Source organism: Sinocyclocheilus grahami, unplaced genomic scaffold, assembly GCF_001515645.1.
Source record: "Sinocyclocheilus grahami isolate Dianchi unplaced genomic scaffold, SAMN03320097.WGS_v1.1 scaffold167.1, whole genome shotgun sequence".
Classification (NCBI taxonomy): Eukaryota; Metazoa; Chordata; class Actinopteri; order Cypriniformes; family Cyprinidae; genus Sinocyclocheilus; species Sinocyclocheilus grahami.
Genome location: NW_015505346.1, coordinates 726,036 through 739,970, shown reverse-complemented (window position 1 = coordinate 739,970; position 13,935 = coordinate 726,036). Strand labels below are relative to the sequence as shown.

Sequence of the window (13,935 nt, the reverse complement as noted above, 5' to 3'; positions counted from 1 at the left end):
GGGAAGAAAAGAGAGAGTGGGAAGGAAAGGAAGAGGGAGGGGAGGAGGAAAGAGAGAGAGAGAGAGAGAGAGAGAGAGAGACGGATCTTCCAGCCAGTCAAAGGATGTGGTGTGATTAAAAATAGAAATGCACAGCAGATTAAATAAAAATAAATAAATGAATAAAACCTATACCCATCCAAGTGACTGGAGCTAATGTGATAGGGATCCTCTCTGACAGAAATCAACTTTTAATGAAGAGACATGTGCTGGGAGAAATTAGCCATTACCCACAGGAGCTGATATTAAAAGTTTATAAATGACAGTAGTGTTGCTCGTGACTGCTGAGGAAGGGGTGAGTCAGGGGAGCATGGCAGAGGAAGACTGCTTTGTGGCCCGCGCTCTGATCTGTTTACACGTCGACGTGCCAGCGGGGCGTGTGGTGGGTACCCACATGCTCCTGACGAGGTAAATTGCGAGCGTCTGCCCAGCGAAGGCATGCCACGGGAGTGTGCGACAAACATGGCAGAACAAACGCACTGTGACGCCTGCACCCTTTCATCACTGCTCTGATCAAATACACCAGGACATTCAGCCATATGGGACCTGGAGATTATTCATACAATCACAGGCCTACATATGGGCTGGAGGGAGACTGGACTCCTGAGGTTTACTCGTGTCACTAGAAACGACAGTGGAAGGAATGAACTGTGTAGAGACAGGGCCGGAAATGAGCTTTCCTCTAAAGAGCCCGGCAAATCGGCTGAGTAGGCCACAGATATGAAACAGTTACTCAGTACAGCATACAATCCTTCTATATGTACTAAGGGTGTAACACTTCTCTGTGAAGAGTTAAAACGTACCATTTGCCACCCTCAGTACAGTATGCATTTCTTAGCAATCAGGCTCCATTAGATTCATTACCAATGGATTCATCCATATAATAATACTATGAATTGAAATCATTGCACGTATCTTTTTCACAAACTGTTTGTTTTAATGAGTGTCACAGATAAACTTAAAATACTTCACTGTGTGCTTGCGTAATGAATCACAACAAAAAGAATGATATTAAATAAAACATTATATATATACAGTATATATATATAAATATATATATTAGTGCTGGGCAACAATACATTTTTTAAATCATGATTAATCACATGATTTTCAGTGATTAATCGTGATTAATCGCATTGTTATGCACACAATTCAATAATGAATTCAAAAGTAGTGTATTGTGCACTTTTTTCATTTAAAAGTACTGCTATATGAACAAAAGTGCAATAACATTTGGTTTGCAAACACTTTAAACAAATAAGGTGCCTTTTTACAGAAGTATTCCTTTTACATAGTAGCAGTTAAAATATTTATTGTAAATCTCAAGTTATAACATTAATGTAATCAAATTAAATATAAAACCAAAGCTATTTGCCACTGCCAGGGCATTAACGTTTTTATAGAAAATATTTTATAGTTTGATATAGAAAAACAAGTTATGCTCAGAGTCCAGAGCCTTGATCATAACATTATAACAGGCACCTTCCGAGTAGAGACCTGCAGGGACCTAGTAGGATCGCGGGACCTAACGCAGCAGAGTGTGGCGCGGGACAACACTTGATGGGTGGGTAGAGACTTGTGTTTGCGGGCTGCGGGAGAATAAGGGTGTATCAAACAAGGCAATCTTACCCGTGCCCGAGTGCATCTGACCCCCAAAGCCTGGTTCGTTTAACCAGTGTGATCACTCCGTGCTGCGGTTCATTTAGCCAGCTCTGGCTCGGTTGCAAGAGGTGGGCCAGAGCGCGGTTCAGTTGGGCTCGGGCATGGTATGCATGTAGTGTGAGTGGAGCGCGGAACTTCTGATATGTGCAGCATGATTGCGTGAACATTTCTGAGCGGCAAAAGTGATAGATCTGTAAAGTAGTATATTGTGAGAGGGCCGTGTGTGTTACGCGTCCCAAATGACTCAAAATAATAAACCACAAAGTTAACAAAACGATGCACTCCACTGTGCTGAGTGACAGCGCTTCTCTGCTGCCTTCACGTGCTATCAGAAACTTCCTATTTCCCACTTATGAAGTCATGAGTGCTTCATATGAGCGCTGCTGCAGTCTTAAGCCCACCCCAAATACTCTCATTGGTTGAGACGCGTGATGACACCCATCCCAAGACAGTACTGATGAACATCCCACCCCTCCTGTGACCCATGGTTTGTCTGTATATGTATTCAGAGCCAGTGAGCAACGGACTTTCATAATAAAAAACTGCATTAACGCGCGATGATAAAATAATTGTCGGAGTTAATCAATTAATGCGTTAACGCGATAACTTGGCCAGCCCTAATACATACATATATATATATATATATATATATATATATATATATATATATATATATATATATATATACATATATATATACACACACCCAGGCACGCACGCACACACACAGGTTTGTTTTTCATTGTTTATGGGGACTCTCCATAGGCGTAATGGTTTTTATACTGTACAAACCGCATTTTCTATTGCCCTACACCAAACCTACCCCTAAACCTACCCCTCACAGGAAACTTTCTGCATTTTTAGATTTTCTAAAAAACTCATTCTGAATTATTTATAAGCCTTTTGAATTACGGGGACACTGAAAATGTCCTCATAAATCACCTTCTCATTGTAATACCTATGTCATACCCATGTTTTTTTATAAATATGTGTGTTCACACCACATAAACATGCACACACACACACACACACACACACACACACACACAGTCCTAGATGTAGCATAATGATACTTGTATTTTTAAGTTAGAGCACTTATTTTGTAACTCCTAATTTTTACACACACAGTAAATAATTAATTACCTAGACTGCAGTGCCCCACCAGTGTGAATGTGGTCTGAGGCACTATCACAACTAAAAAGACATTTATTTAATACAGAAGTGAAATTTGAGGGGTGGTAACCAAGGTGAGAATTATTTGACTGTTGATGTCACCTCAACATTGCACCTTCCATAAGGCAACCTGCTTCATTTCGAATATGTGAAAGAAACACAATTTAAATTTTTTTTAATGTGAAATTTCTTCACAGGTAAACTGTGGAAATAAAATACTGAGTGCACTTTTAAAGCGGTCATATGATGCGATTTCAACTTTTTCTTTCTCTTTGGAGTGTTACAAGCTCTTGGTGCATAAAGAAGATCTGTAAAGTTGCAAAGACTAAAGTCTCAAATCCAAAGAGATATTCTTTATAAAAGTTAAGAGTCAGCCACACCTACCTAAAACGGCTCGTTCTAACACGCCCCCACATATCTACCTCACTATGTGGGAAGATTTGCATAACTCTGCCCAAATGTTCATGCAAAGAAAGAAGGCGTAACTTTTATTCTCACTGTAGTATTGTTGCCGCTTTCCGCCATGTCCTGCAGACGCTGTGTGCTTTGTTGTCAAAGCGAAACTACTTTGTTTGGTCTTCCAAAAGAAGATGATATCCGCTTCGTCATGCCTAGAGCTGATCCGTGCTGGTCGCTGAGGGAATACATCAACTTTGTGCTGTGGATCGCCGGATCGGATTTCACCGTGGACGAAACCCGGGGTCGTCACATGTGCTTGCCGCTCCTTAGTCGGATCCGCCGGCTGCACCGTTCTCAACCCCGCCGCCTCTGCACACTCTAGTCCGGCCTCAGCTCACTCTAGCCCAGCCTCAGCTCACGCTAAGCCTGGGCTTCTGCTAGGCCGCTGTGTTTTTCGTTGTGAAAGCAAAACTACTTTGTTTGGTCTTCCAAAAGAGGACGATATCCGCTTCGTCATGCCTGGAGCTGATCTGTGCTGCATATGACCCCTTTAAACATTTATCTTAAGCCTAAAATTATTGAACAATTCAAATATTTCACAACGGTATGCCTCTCTAATAACAGCATACCTTTGTCTATTCTCCAGCTGCCACATGGAAAACATTAAAATAAAGAATTAAATAAAGGCTTGAAAATCTAAAAATGGTGATCACCCTCTCTGCTGGGCTCTGGTTAAATGAAGATTAAGGCTAAGCCGAAGAGGTGAAGGGCCTGGCGAATTGAGCCCCTGCAAATGGAACATTGCACGGAAATAGACAATCTCACAAAGCCATATTTTCCATGAGAACAGAATGTGTCAACTTGTCGACCATGAGGCACTGTAAACTCTTTTTGAGCTATCAACTTGGCCCTGAGCAGAACCAATTAGCTTTATTTTGGCAACACACATTCTTAAAAAGCTAGGCTCTTGACTGCTGGCGCAGGAAGGAGTTGTTAGTTTTCATGTAACTTGGAATTTTTGCTTCCTCCTTTGATCTCTGCTCGAGCCATCAAGCCATCAACATCAAGTAAATTAGTACTTTAGGTTTAGATCTTTCTAATCAAACAGAGCTGTCATTCAAATGATGGGCAACTAAAATATGTTTTTTTCGGAACACGAGTCCATTCCTTGATGCTGTCATAGTATCCTGATGTACAATTTGGGTATGTGTGTGTGACGAGTGGGGCGGGGCCGAAAGCTGTGGGAACGGAACAAGGCCGGTGGAGTAAATGATAATGCGTGACACCTGCGCCACTCACCGGTCTCGAGTCCCACAGAGGAGCTCCGGAAGGATAAAAGGAGGAGTGACGACCGTGTTGGATGAGAGAGGACCAGACCTGGACTATATATGTTGTTTTGGTTTTGTTTGTGTGCGGCAGTCGTCTGTGAGGGGCTGTCGTGCTATTTTTAGTTTTGTTTAGTTTGTTTATTTTATTATTAAAGTTATGTTTAAATGTTCGCCGGTTCCCGCCTCCTTCTTCTTGATCTATGAACTGTGTTACAGTGTGTATGAACAACTTCAGACTAAAGCACACATCATTCATATTTATTTTTAGATGCCATCTTACCCATGAAGAAAGGAAGTTTCCCCCTTAAGCAGTGAAAATGGCATATTTAGTCAGCAGATTGCACAGACATATTTATTCATGTCATTATATAGGGTCTGTTAGACATGGGGGGGGGGGGGGGGGTAACAGGAAAGTGAATTTTCTGATCCTTCAGCCAAAAATTTATATATGCTAAAATTATCCACCGTAACCAGAGTCAGGGGAGAAGGAATAAACATTATGGCATCGTAGAATATATCATCATTTTCACGATTCCTGACTCCTCCATATCTGGGTGTGCAGCTACTCGACTGAATAAGGAGGTTAGACTGTGGACAACAGCACGCTGTAAACTTTACAGGGCATTATAAATTCCTGTCGAGATGAAATCAGAAACCATGAGGGACTAGAGAGAAAGAAAACAGACATTACCTTTGAGAACACAACAGCATCTCCCCAGAGCTTTCTATTAGCATTTAATTGACAAGGCTTCTTATTCAAACACTCCAGTTGCTCTCCTCCTCCTCCCCTTCCTGCCCTCTGCCACAGGCTCTACTCTATTCTTAGCTCCCTGCGAAAAACTGCTCCACTTTCTCATTTATACACACTACAAATTCCTTACATTCACACTATGAATACTGATCATAACAAATGTTGTGACATTTAAAGGAAAGATGGAAAACAGACAGGAAAGACCTATAATACTCATTATATGGAGGGATTTCAGTGGTTGTCAGAGAATCTCTATCAATCAATCTATCTATCTATCTATCTATCTATCTATCTATCTATCATTTAGAATTGAATTGGGATTGCATTTTATATATAATATCTTTCCCAGAATGCATTAGCTGTGCTGTATTTCTTTGACGTCCAGTAAATTCCTATTCAGCCTTGGTGGAAGCATCGTATTTGAAGATCTGGGCTTGAACACAAAGGTTGCAGGTTCAGTTTCAAGTGGTTTGACATCACAAGCCTGTGCGCTTGAGAAAAGGTACTATATCCCAGGCTGCTTCAGGGTAACTGCCAGCGCAATTAGTGAACTGTATGTCAACTTAGATGAGGGGGCGACTAAAATAGAGGGTAAGCCTTCTCAACCTTGCTTGGCTAAAAGCCTCACAAATGTCCCTATAAAAAGATGCACGATTGGATAAAAACGACTGAGGCGATGCCATTCAAAGAATCTCTGTGTCTGGCAGAGAGTTCACTTCCTGTTTACTCCTGAATGACAACTGTACCTAATAATTGTGAGCTCTCTGGGTTGAGGTTAGAGGAAGTGACAACCACATGACAGGAAGGAGTGATCTTGCATTGTCACACTATCTACTTGAGAGAGGGTCAGGGCATCATCAAGTTGCACTGGGGTTTCTTTGATTAATGCTGGCATTAATAAAAGACAATCCCTGTCCAATAAAATGGCTTCAGATAATAGATGTTGCCATTCTAAGCCAATAATAGTGTCTATAATGGAATCAGCAGAGCTGAAAAAGGCGGACTTTCATTTCCTCTTGTGGGCCGTATGTTTTGAACACCCCATTGTTCATCAGCTCCTGCAGCCGATAACCACTAAATTTGCATGTGAATCAAGAATGCTTCATAACCTGTCCTAAACACTGGCTATGCAAATGACATGACCCAGAAAAGGACAAGCATCTTCAAAACGAGGCAAAATTCCTCACATTTTCAGAAGAACCAAAGGTGCAACAGTGTAGCAACCATGTCACGCTGAGCCATTGCCGTCGCCTTATCAGATTCTGCCAAAAACAACAGGTTCTCAGCCATGGAAAAAAAGGCTAGTATCAACAGTTTGTTCTCTCCAGGGCTGACAGATGGGTTGGCTGGTATGCTCAATTTGTGCAACACAGGCTTCAAGGTGAACGTGAGGAAAAACTATAGACACTACAGCTATTTTTTGAGTCATGATGACACTAAAAACACAAGCTCGCCAATGTAACACTGGAGGACCCGGTGTCTGTCAGCTGTGCTTAAAAACGTCTCACTGTAACTGACAATGTGTGATATTTATCACATTGACAAAGAAAGATTCACTGATTCAAAGTGAAGCAGATACTATACAGAAATTTAGAATTTGGTCCCCCCTTTCTGGTTGGAAGTGGTACAATCCACGTGCTTGAATTTAATCAGGATACGCATGTGTGAAATCACCCATTTGATGTGTTACAACAAAAAATAAAGAAAAAAGACATGAATAAATAAATACAGGAGATGTATCCACCTAGGATTTGTGCCACAAATTAACCTAAAAAACAGCAGCAGCACATTCTGTGGAAAGGGAATGTCCATCTCTCTTCTCTGTCTCTCTAAACCTCAGCCATGGGCAGTAAATAAGCTGGCAGTGAAGAGAGAAGGTGCGATGACAATGATGTATGGTCTTGAGTACTCTACAGCCATTCAGCTTGCTCACTCTCTCTATCTCTCGCCCTCTGAATCATGGACAATATCCTACATTAGCAAGGTCATGTTAAGTCTGCACTAATTCCAATTTATTCAATTTGCTGCTCAACAGAAGCAGGCGAATTCAAACTCTTCTCCTAGGCCAGGCATATCAGAGGGCTCTGACCTTTCTTCATCACGTGACACATACACACACAAAACCGGAATTTATTAATTCCTCACAGCCCTCAGGCTTTATTACGATGCAACTCAGCGAAGGCTAAGTAACACAATTCTTGACCACAACTCTGCACAGGAGCACACAAAATAGACCATGTGAGACGACAACAGATGTGGTCTGGTTTTAACCCCATCACACTCCTCACCAACAGTCAGTCCTGGAGAAGTGTGTCAGCGGGATGTCATGGGGATCAGGCACACACGTCTGCTCAGCTAACTAGCATGGGGTGATGTCGTATCACAGGATTGAGGAGAAAAGAGCTGAATTATGGAGGAGAGAGTTAATTATGGATGGGGAGAGGCAAAGGCTTCGACGTTTACCTGAGACACATGGCTGCTTCAGCGTCTGGAGACACAGCTTGTCCTTTGCTGCGAGATGCTGCGCTGCCTTAATTGAGCATCTGCATGCTAAATCAGATTTTTCTATTTCACGAGAAACGCTGCGATGTGGCTACACTTGTTAGCTGTTTTCTTAACAAAGAATGACAGTGGAAAGTAAGTCTGAAACCAGGATGAGACAGAATTCTGATGCAAAAAGATATGATCACACCTCACCCTTAAGGGCATATCTGTAATTGACAGCCGAGACAGATGCTGCAATGATTAGTCAAAAAAGGAAATGAGCCTTGCGTACTGATGAAGAGGGGCCCTGAGAGTGATGCAGCTCTTCATTAAGTTTTTAACATCTCTTCGGTGACTATCGATAATGATGTGGACAGGGTTTTTATTACCCATGTCACTGTTATGGACTCATATTACATTCTCAAGTAAAAATTAGTGTATCACTTGTTACATTTACACCATAACAGAGTGCAACCATTAGGTTGCAAAAGTAAAAAATTCACAATTAATATTAAACAATAGTTTATAAAGCTTAAAACACAGACCTACTGTGAGCTACGAGGTTGATTAATCAATGGTATTAGATTAAAACCAGGGCTATTATTTTTTTTTATAATCATGTTTAACAGTGGAATTCCTGGAGAAAAACTACCTTACCCATGATTTTGCAGAGAAATCACCACTTTAAAAATGAATGGGTACAATACTTACAGAACCAAGGCCGCTAAAAAAGTGTACAGGAACTGTTGCACTCTATGTTCAAGTTACTATTACAAACACTTAATGAAAGCTACTTTCCTTTTTTTATTTTTTTATTTATCAACTGAAAAATACAACTGAAAGCCTCTCCCTTCTCCCATGTTGTGATTAGGGGGCATAATTCAACGACTAAAATAAACGTTAAACAATATTTAAATAATAATTTATAAAATAATGGTAGAGAGAAATTAGTATTGGTCAATTTACTATATACTAGTCAACAGCAAAAACAACACTTCAAACAGTCTCAGTTAGCTGACAGTAAGAAAAGATAACTATCTTAAAATTAACATTAGTTTCTATTGAAAATGTCAGTAGTTACTTTTTTATACTGAGTAACACAACATTGAAATGCAATACAGTACTTTTAAAAGTAACTCTTCAGCACTATTATTACCTTCCCTACAATGTCAACAATTTAACTTCAATTAACTGACTTATTTTTTAAAAACCTTTGTTTGACCTGTTGATTAAAGCAGGGACACAGGGAGCACACCTGCACTTCCAAAGAATTGTAATAGACTGTCAATGGGACTGAGATGGAAAAAATAAAGGTAAAAAAGTAAAAGCAAACAGTCAGTGTTGGGATGGGGGCTGGTGGGAGCACTGCTGGAACTAAAGAGGGGCGTGCCTCCAGAGCTTGGGAAACAATTCTGCCCCTGGGAAGTCAAGTCATTCTGGATGACATTCGCACGCTGTGCCGGAGGCAGAGGGAGGCGGCATTGTGTGGTGCTGTGGATTGATGATGCCATGCACACTGAACCCAGCAGCTGTAATTAAGAGGTCATGTGTGAAACTTTTATAGAGTTTGCCCTATGCACCGGCATCTCGCCGCAATGTGAAAACTCCTCCGCCCATTTTGAACAATGCTCCTCACTTCGCTCAATCTTCACTCTAATGCTATTCTTAGATGCAATTCTCAAACACACTATTTGATTACGGCTTTATGTGATAGTTTCACATTTTCTGAAGAAAATATAAGTTATTCATACCCATGCAAGACTCACTGCCACAATATTAGATTGTTTATAATTAGGTGTATCAAATATATGCAAATATATGCTGATTTGGTGCTCAATAATAATTTCTTATTATTATCAATGTTGATATTTAAGTTATAAAAGATTGATTTGTTTCAAATAAATGCTGTACTTTATTCATCATTAAAATTTCCACAAAATGACAAGTTACTTTCAACATAGATAAGTAGTAAACAGATAACAATAAGAACCATAATTAATAATTGAATACCAATAATAATTGATAATAATTGAGCACCAAATCAGCATATTACAATGACTTCTGAACTTTTAGCACTGAGCTAAAACTTCAGCTTTGCCGTCTCAGGACTAAAGGACATTTTAAAATATATTCCCATGGAAAGTAGAAGTAGTTAAAAAATAAATGAAATGTGTTTTCCTCATAACATTAAATAACAACATACATACAATATTATACTGTTGTAGCCAATAAACTCATGAGAACACTTTTTTTTTTTGGCTTTTATGCAGTGTCCTTTGTGACAACGCCTTTCAGATCTTTCACTGAGATCAGGCACTGAAGACACAAAATGGACATCAGCGTCAATCCATCTTAGTCCTATCCCAAGGGTATCTTAATGGCCCAGGCCTAATCCTGGACTAAGGCCTAGCAGCGGGGCCCTTGGCAAAGTTTAGCCTGGAACATCCACTAGTCCTCTTTTCACAAGTCTTAAAACATTCAAAGCCTTCTATTTAAAGAGAGAAACTTTTGTTGGCGCACAAAGAGCCAACCAGAGGTACTTCTATAAAGCGAGCCCCGTTCAAAATCAGATTATTTCCACTCAAATCCCCCTTTCTTCACATGTCAGTTAACTATGTAGTGTCTTTTGTCTCTTTGTGAATAACCCATTTCACTATGATGGTCAGTGGATGCGTATTTCTGCATTTATTGCTACATTTATTCCTAAAGCAAAGAAAGAAGCATATTTTCCCCTACTCTCTATTATTTTTTTTTTATTCTTTGAAGAAATCTGGGACACATGCCCCTAAGGAACACAAAGTGCTTTAATTTATTCCCACCTTTTCTCTCTGGCTGCCATCTCCAAGGCCTCTTTCTATGCCCAGAAGTGATTTGTTCAGGCTGGACCATCAAAGCAATTATTGTAGAGGCCCGCTTTCCTATTATGAGGGGAGATGACTGACAACAGCGGGACGGTTGAGGGTGGAGGGCACTTGGCTCCAGTTTATTAGATCTAAAAGCTCGTTCCTCATTGGCAGCTCTGCAAATAGTGATACATAAACAAAATGCACGCTGTAAAACATCGCCGCCTTTCAATTACAATATCAGTCATTGTCAGCACCTCGTTCGCCATGGTCCTGGTGACTGATTGGCCATTTAAATAGGTCAGGGCACGGTAGACATGCTAAGTGAACGTTTGGGTCAGATGTCAGATCTTGATATAATTAATGTAACACACATGAGAGCAGGGGCTCTTCTTTAGTAAGGATCTGCTCCATTGCACAGCCAGAAAGCATGGCGATTGATAGAGCAAACCACTGGGGGTCTAAGGCACCACGAAAATATTCTCTCTTTATTGTGACAAAACCAATGCCCACCCTAAGGAATGATGTACGGGTACGAACATGGGAATGAATGGAAGATGGGTTGTGTGAGAGTGTACAGAGTGAATTTAAATGAGTGAGGCAAAAAGACATGGCATGAAGCTAATAACTCTCATGGCTTTGTGCACCAAAGGCATCGCCTTCAATAAAAGCCCCCTTTCACCGACTGTTTCCTTTCTTCAATTATTTAGGATTTATAAGCACAAACCATCTATTCTGTTACTAAAAGATCCCGTAAAAAATGAATAACCGGCCCATCAGCCTTATCGACAGTCATAAAAGTTTTACAATGGGCATAAGAAAAATCCATCCTTCAGACAGCCGGTTAGCAGCACTGTAAACATATTAATGAAAATATCTAAGACGGAATAAGATATGCCTTTAAAACTCAAGTTTACAACATGCAGCTCCAGAGATTTTTACATGCTTTTAAGCTAATCAAAACGTATGCGAGGTGCAAATTACTGTGAGTGTGAGTGTTTGTATGAGTGTTTATACTTGTCACAGAGGATGACAGAGGGCATGAGTTCGATTAACGCCGTTTTTCTCAAGCGCCGTCACTGCCTCCAGGTTGCCACGTCACATACAGAGATGGTTGTGCCCTACTAAACAACACATATGCATGCCTCAGCGGGCGCAACCTCCTCATTCCTCAGCCATTGTGCAGGACTATGGGGAAAAGGTGACCTGATCCAATGAAGAAAGCACATCTGCTGGGAAAAGAGCTCTGTAGTTGAGGTAATGTAGTGCATCGCTTCATCCTGCAGTTATTTTTCCCTCTAGGGCAGAGAGGTTACTTAGCCACACCGATTCTGGCTGATTCACTGTCCGCGAACCCCTGCCTTGTGTTCCTGTTGCACAATGGCCTCACGCTCGCATCCACGCTACCTATTCTTAATCTGGCGTTTCTGGAGAATGGGTTTGTTCAAGCCCACCGTCTATTTTAAAACCCACACATTATTCATCTCTTACAGGGGAGCCACACAACATAGTAATTTATGGAATTCATGAATAGCAAAGGTGTCTCGTGGAGGTTTGCTGCAGTTGTTATCTTTCTTGTTTATGCCCCTTTGAATTTTTAGAACAAACGAGACGACGTTCTGTTCCTGGTTTATGCTGTTCAAAAGCATGGATATCAAACCATCGCATTGGTTTAACGCTGAGTTTATATTCTACTTAACACAAACAAATAGTGGCTTGGTACTCCAAACGTTCATCCAGTCATTCATCAAGAAGTCTACCAAGTCAGTGAGTTCACCGAGCCAAAACTGAGGCACAAAGATAAACACTGGCTGAAACCCGTAACCTTTGATTACTGAGGATATTCACCCATAGCTATGTATTTAGCATAAGTCCAGCTTGGGGCTCTGAGATCACTTACAGCGGGGTTGAAACCATGCCAGCTTGTATCCTCTTACTAACCTCTGTGGCCTGTTAAACAAATTCAGACTACTTAGTGGGAACCTCTTGACCTATTTGAAAACGTCATGGTCTGCAAGAACATTAATGAAATTGAATTTGAATAAAATAAAAGCTCATTTGCAATTCCAGAGAGCACTTGGACGCCCCCGTTAGAGTGGAACTTCTCTTGATCAATTACCGTGTCTGCAGTTCACTGACACTTATGCTCTTAAACATTTACTCACAAACAGAAAACGGCAGATAAACGGTACATGTGCATTTATCCCTTGCTGGGGAGTAATCTGACTCTGTTTTCTTTGCTCTCAACTAGGGGCAAATGTAGCTGAAACATTTCTGCATTTTAATTTCGTATAGTGTTTATGCATGAGTTTCACTTTAGAGCAGAACTGCTGTAAACACTGTTAATGTCAACACTGCTTGGGTCGGGAAACACATTACAATATTACCCTTAGCATAGCACTATAGATTCAAGCAAGGAAAATACAACAAAATGCACACTGCTTTTGGGAAAGATGAAATTAAAAAAGCTTAAAAATATATAAAAATCCTAGATTTCTCCATAACAGCACGTTAAAGTATAAGTCTATTTAGACAGTTTCAAGTGTTAATATATTAAATATATGACATCTTGGGCCAGACTTGATGCACAGAAAAATATTCTCTTTTAATGGTACTATGAACTTACGCCCGAGTAACATTCTTACTAAGTGACTTCAGGTTAATTTCCACAGAACATCCCGTACAAATGTGTCTAATGTGTCTAGAAAAAGCACAAGATACATTTCACAGGCTCTTGGGTGCTTGGTAAAAGCGTGGAGGTGGCATTTCATTTGCTCTTTAAGCGCACCAATACGGTTGCGTGAAGACTAATATTGTGTGGGTGAGCCTTCCATCTAAGGAGAGTAAATGTTGCGGATGTTGTGAAAATGAAAAACAATTACAATGACACATGTTGCACACACATTGCATCACTGTAGAGATGAGAAAACCTAGATATGATTAGCTCTAGGGAGGTAATAGAGAGCATAAGATATCTCCATGATCATTGACTCCAGTTTGATGTACTTTTAAGCGCATATTAAACTTTTAAAGGTGATGTGTATGATTTTTTGATGATAAAATACCCTGCTATTTCAGATTAGTATGCAAAGGCTGTAAGTGAGACATTCGTAGGTCGATTCCCTTGAAAATGTAAGCGTGCTATCAAAACTTTGCTCTGTTTGTTTGAGCAACGCCAGTGATGTGAGTTTTGGGGAGGATTATGCGGTTGACTAACCAATGACAGACAGTGGGAAAGTTTGGGTGATATTAGTGG

The 13,935-nt window shown here is 40.5% G+C and overlaps 1 protein-coding gene across 1 annotated transcript in view; it reads right to left on the bottom strand.

The window, feature by feature from the left end:
- The window catches only part of diaph2 (diaphanous-related formin 2), a 329,306-nt gene that overhangs the window by 28,749 nt on the left and 286,622 nt on the right, over nucleotides 1-13,935 (bottom strand). The window lies entirely within an intron of this gene.